The sequence below is a fragment of the Microtus pennsylvanicus genome, chromosome 10 (assembly GCF_037038515.1).
Source record: "Microtus pennsylvanicus isolate mMicPen1 chromosome 10, mMicPen1.hap1, whole genome shotgun sequence".
In the NCBI taxonomy this organism is placed as follows: Eukaryota; Metazoa; Chordata; class Mammalia; order Rodentia; family Cricetidae; genus Microtus; species Microtus pennsylvanicus.
The window spans coordinates 35,608,997-35,614,996 of NC_134588.1; the positions used below are offsets into that span (position 1 = coordinate 35,608,997).

The 6,000-nt window shown below is 45.8% G+C and overlaps 1 pseudogene; it reads right to left on the reverse strand.

Moving 5' to 3' along the window:
- Nucleotides 1–420: 420 nt before the first annotated feature.
- On the reverse strand, nt 421–3,006 carry LOC142858111 (elongation factor 2 pseudogene; annotated as a pseudogene).
- Nucleotides 3,007–6,000: the final 2,994 nt, after the last annotated feature.

Below are 6,000 nucleotides of genomic sequence, written 5' to 3' on the forward strand. Positions count from 1 at the left end.
CTGCACGTACTGGCTTTGTAGGAGCCTAGGAAGTTTGGATGCTCACCTTACTAGAACTGGATGGAGGTGGGGGTTCCTTGGACTTTCCACAGGGCAGGGAACCCTGATGGCTCTTCGGACTGAGGAGGGAGGGAGACTTGATTGGGGGAGGGGGAGGGAAATGGGAGGCGGTGGCAGGGAAGAGACAGAAATCTTTAATAAATAAATAAATTAAGAAAAAAAAAGAATACCAAGTTGTTTGTTTGTTTGTTCCTCTGAATGTCTTTATTTATAGACTTTTGACATCCGAGCATTTCTGAGAATGATATCGTGGTGTCCCGCCCACCCCATGGCCCACCAGTCCAGCCTGCAGAGGGGACTCTGCTGCCTTGGATTTCCAAAATAAACAGAATCCACGTGTTCGCATACAGCTATGGCAGATGGCCCCACAATCTCTGGAGCAGCACTATGGGACAGTCTCAAGGTATCTTCTGATGTGCTGGCACCGTGCAGTGTCCGGCAGTGCCGAGCGGTCTACAGTTTGTCCAGGAAGTTGCCCAGCGCCGGGATGCCCTCCTTTAGGCCTTTGTGCTTGCGGGTCTCAGGGACTACTTGGCATGGGCGGCTGCTGTTGTCAAAAGGGTCCCCAGGCAGGATCTGGGGGAAGGCCTGGCCACCCGTGTTGGAGCGCAAATCCGCTGTGAAACCAAAGGACTCATTGACAGGCAACTAGGCCTTGACCACGAACATGGGGGTGCCAGCCACCTGGGACTCTTCAAACACATGACCATGCTTCCTGTTCAGGACACCATAGATGCCACCCACAACTTGCTCAGGACACTGGATCTCCACAAGGTAGATAGGCTCCATGAGGCAGGGCTGTGCGGTCAACACACTGGCATAGAGGCAACGCCAGGCTGTGGGGATGATCTGGCCACCACCTGGGTGGATGGCATCAGCGTGCAGAGTCACGTCATGAACATCGAATCACACACCACGCATGTTCTCCTCACAGAGATTGACCTCCTTAGTGGCCCACTGGAACCCAGCCGCCACGCTGTCCTTGATCTCATTCTGCACACCCTTGTGGATGTCTGTCAGGATGTTGGGGCTGGTGCCGTCAGGTCCGAAGTACCAGATCTTTTGGGCTTCGGCGACATCGCCCTTGTACTTCTCAGTCAGGAAGCATGCCTGAGTCTTGAGCGCCTGGCGAGCAGAGACTTCCTCCTTGTCGATGTCCTCAGCCGGGCCATCAGGGAAGGGCCGGGCCTTCATGAACAGGCGGTTGTGCTTGTTGGGGGACCTGGACAGGCACCGCACATTCGACTCCTCGCTCACCCTCTCTTGGTATGAGACAACGGGGTCGGAATTCTTGATGGGGATGCAGGCATGGTCTTCTTCCAAGTCCTTGAGGCAGATCTCCAGGTGCAGCTCCCCTGCTCCGGCAATGATGTGCTCCCCAGACTCCTCGATGATGCACTGCACCATGGGGTCGAACTTGGCGAGTCGCTTCAGCCCCTCCATCAGCTTGGGCAGGTCGGCAGGATTCTTGGCTTCCACGGCCACTCTGACGACAGGGCTGATGCTGAACTCCATCACATGTATGTTGTGCGCCTGCTCAAAGGTGGTGATTGTCCCAGTCTTCACCAGGAACTGGTCCACACCGACCAGCCCCACAATGTTCCCACAGGGCATGCTTTCAATGGGCTCCACATAGCGCCCCATCATCAGGATGGTTCTCTGGATGGGCTTTAAGTACAGGTGTGTAGTTGGGGCCCATGATGCGGACCTTGAGTCCCGTTGACAGCATACCAGAGAACACTCTACCAAAGGCATAGATGCGGCCTTTGTCTGAGGTTGGCGCCATCTTGGAAATGTACATCATGAGAGGGCTCCTTGGGATCGCAGCTTTTAATGCCCATGACGACCTCGTCATCAGGTGGCCCCTCGTAGTGCAGCTCACAGCAGTACTTCTGCACGGTGACGGGACGGCAGGTGGATGGTGATCATCTGCAGCAGGGCGTCCCCTGCAGACAGCCAGCGCCGCATCACAGCTTTGAGCAGCGGCTTGTCCTCCATGTCCTTGTCCTCGCTGTCCAGCTTCTCGATCAGCTTGGCCGTCTCCTCCTTTCTGAAGTTCATGATGACATCGAACACCTTAAAGATTGGGTCCAGAATGAGCTGGCAAAAGATGCGAGGCAGCTTCTTCCCATCAGGGCTGTTTGCCAACTTGCTGAATTTGCCATTGGCTGGATCAAAATACCTGTCTCCCCACAGTTTCTTCATATCCTCCACTTTCTTGGCCCGTTCATCTGGCCCCAGTTGGCCCTCACCCTTGGCTGCAAATTTGGCTACATACATCTCTGCGAGCTGCTTCAAAGTGAAGGCCCAGCCATGCAAGCCAGAGCCAAAGCCTACGGAGCCCAGCACCGGGTCGATCAGGATATTGCCCATGGGCCCACTCTCGTTCTTGCCGTAGGTGGAGATGATGACGTTGACATTCTCCACGATGCGCTGGAAGGTCTGGTAGAGCTCTTCAGGCTCCAAATGCAGCTCAAGCAGAGCACGGTCCATCTTATTCATCATCAACACAGGCTTGATGTGCTCAGCAATGGCCTTCTGCACTGTCTCGGTCTGCACACAGACGCCAGACACACAGTCCACCACCACCAGAGCTCCATCGGTGACACCCAGGGCAGCTGTCACCTCCGAGGAGAAGTCTACGTGGCCTGGAGAGTCGATGAGGTTGATGAGGAAGCCGGAGTCGTCCTTGCTCTGCTTGATGAAGTTCAGCTGGTTCTCAGACAGTTCATAGAAGAGGGAGATGGCGTTGGACTTGATGGTGATACAGCGCTCCTGCTCGTCCTTGCGGGTGTCGGTGAAGCGGGTCTCCCCAGCTCGCGCAGAGGCAATGATGCTGGTCTTGCACACCAGGGAGTCCGTCAGCGTGGACTTGCTGTGGTCCACGTGGGCGATGACAGACATATTCCGGATGTTGGCTTTCTGGTCTACCATGAAGTTCACCATGGTTGCAGATGGCGCTGGATTCTTAAGGGCCAAACAGAAGAGCGAGCTGCGCTGGCAATGGTGGCGGCTGCGGTGGAAGAGAAAGAGTATCAAATTTTTAAAGAAAGAAATTGGGTTTGTCAATCTTGGTAATTTTCTCAAAGAACCAGCTCTCTTTTTCATTGATTCTTTGTATTGTTTTCTTTGTTTATATTTTGTTAATTTCATCCCTACCTATATTTGATCATTTCCTGTCTTCTACTCCTCCTGGGTGAGTCTGATTTTGTTTGTTCTAGAGATTTCATGTGCACTGTTAAGCCACCAATGTGAGCTTTCTCTCTTTGCTTTATGTGGGCACTCAGTGCTATGAACTTTCCTCTTTGCACTGATTTCATAATGTCCCATAGGTTTGGATATATTGTGCCTTCACTTTCATTGAATTCGAGGAAGACTTTAATTTCTTTCTTTCTTTATTTCTTGACACAGGGTTGGTTTAGTAGCTGACTTCTCAATTTCTATGAGTTTATAGGCTTTCTGAAAGTGGTCTGCTTGTTAAATTCTAATTTTAATCCCTGGTGATCCAATAAGACACAGGGGTTTGTTAATTTTCTGAGAAATTGCCACATTGAAATCCAAAGGGGCTGTACCAGCTTGCATTCCCACCAGCAATGGAGAAGTGTTCCCTTTACCCCACAACCTCTCCAGCATGTTGTCATCAGTGTTTTTTTATCTTGGCCATTCTTACAGGTGTAAGATGGAATCTCAGCGTTGTTTTGATTTGCAACCTTCCTCAAGACTTACTAATACCATTTTGGGTATATATCCAAAGAATGCTCAATCGTGCCACAAGGACATGTGCTCAACTATGTTCATAGCAGCATTGTTTGTCATAGCCAGAACCTAGGAACAACCAAAATGCTCCCCGATCACAGAATGGATAAGGAAAATGTGTTACATTTACACAATGGAGTACTATACAACAGAAAAAAAATAACAATATCTTGAACTTTGCAGAAAAATGGATGGAGCTAGAAAACATCATTTTGAGTGGGGTAACCTAGGCACAGAAAGACAATTATCCCCCCATGTATTCACTCATAAGTGGTTTTTAAATATAAAAAAAAGTAAACTAGCCTACAACACACAATCCCAGAGAACTTAGACAACAACGAGGACACTAAGAGAGACATACATACATCTAATCTACATGGGAAGTAGCAAAAGACAAGATCTCCTGAGTAAATTGGGAGGATTGGGACATTGGGGGAGGGTTGAAAGGGGCAAGACAGGGAGGGGTGCAGAGAAAAATGTAGAGCTTAATAAAAAAATCAGTAAAAAAATTATAATCAAAAAAAAAGAAAAAGAAATTGAAGAAAATATCAGAATATGGAATGGTCTCTGCTTGGAATTCCCATTTTGCTCTCTTCTACCCTTCCAGAGACCTAAATCAAATTCTTTATTAACTAATGTAACAAAACACATTCACAGCATTCAGAGGGAAATTACACATTACACAGGAGAGAGAAAAAAGAGAGAGGGGTGGAGAAGGGGAGGGATTGAGGTAAGAAGTAGGAGGGAGAAAGAGAGACCAACATACAGACAGATAGACAGAGACTGGAAGAAGAATGCCATTCATGAAACATGGGAGATATTCTAGGCTTTTATAGCAATGACAAAATAAGAAAGATGCATATACAAATATCAAATGTTCTTACATACATGTTGTCTCAAAAGGTCCTTTAATCCTTTAGAAATGGGGAAAGAATGCTGATCAGTAGTAACGTAATGGAGAAATGTAGAATTTGGTCATTGTGTGGATCTCTGTGAGTTCGAGGCCAGCCTGGTCTACAAGAGCTAGTTCCAGGACATGAACCAAAAGCTACAGAGAAAGTCTGTCTCAAAAAAAATCCAAAAAAACTTTTTTTTTGCTATTAGTAAAAAAAAACTGTGGAAAGATATTTTGCAATGGGGTGACTGTAATTAGTAATCATGGTGTATTTTTATTTTTAATTGCTAAAAGAATGACTCTTGCCATTCTCAGCATTTACAAAATATAATTTATGTTGAGAATGATTCTGGTAATCGTTTATTATTCAGAATAATCATTTTGATGTCAATAATATAAAATAAAATAAAATAACCATGTAAAACGTTTCCTTGGTATCTTACTTTGTCCAATGATGTATTAGTGTCATTTCAATGGTGTTACTAAGCAATGTCATGCTTAAGATGCTGGTGCATAGATTTATCATTTGTATGTTTCTTCTCTTGCATTTATCATTTTATAAATAATAGGCTTATCTTCTTTATCCTTCTATCACCTGTCACTGTCAGCCCAGGGACACACTATTTAATGGTTAATCAATTCCTCAAATGTTGTGCAGATTTTTTGTATTTATCTACTCATTAGAAAGCAGATGAATTCCTTTCTCTATGCTACCTATTAAATTTAATAAAACTCATTTTTTAATTTTAATAGTTATGCTATGAGATAGTTCCTATCACCTTCTCTACTTTAATGATGATAAAGGTGAGATGCAAAAGGAAAAGTAAATCAGTGTCACATAAACAATAAGTGTTGAGTCAAGACTTATGTTGTAAGGCAGGCTTTGTGGATGCTGCTGTATGGGTCTTCTCACGTTGCCAAAACTCAATACCAGAAACTGGAAAGCTTCAAAACCTACTTTTAGTTTACTGCTTTTATGAAGGCTCACACATATATAAGGTCAAGTGTCTTATTGTTTTAGGCTCTGTGAGGATTCTTACCTCTCTCATTTCTGCCTGATTGTAACCTGTGTCATTACATGATATGGAGGGACAAATTTTGGGCCTGTTTTGTTCCATAATAATTTTATTTATTATTTGGGAATTTTACATCATGAAACCTAAGCACACTCATTTCCCAGTCTGCCCAGGTCCATCTCCCAACATAGTGACTGCACCTTCCCCCAACACCCCCCCCCCAAAAAAAAAAGAAAGAAGAAAAAGAAAGGAAGGAAGAAAATGCAGTTCCAA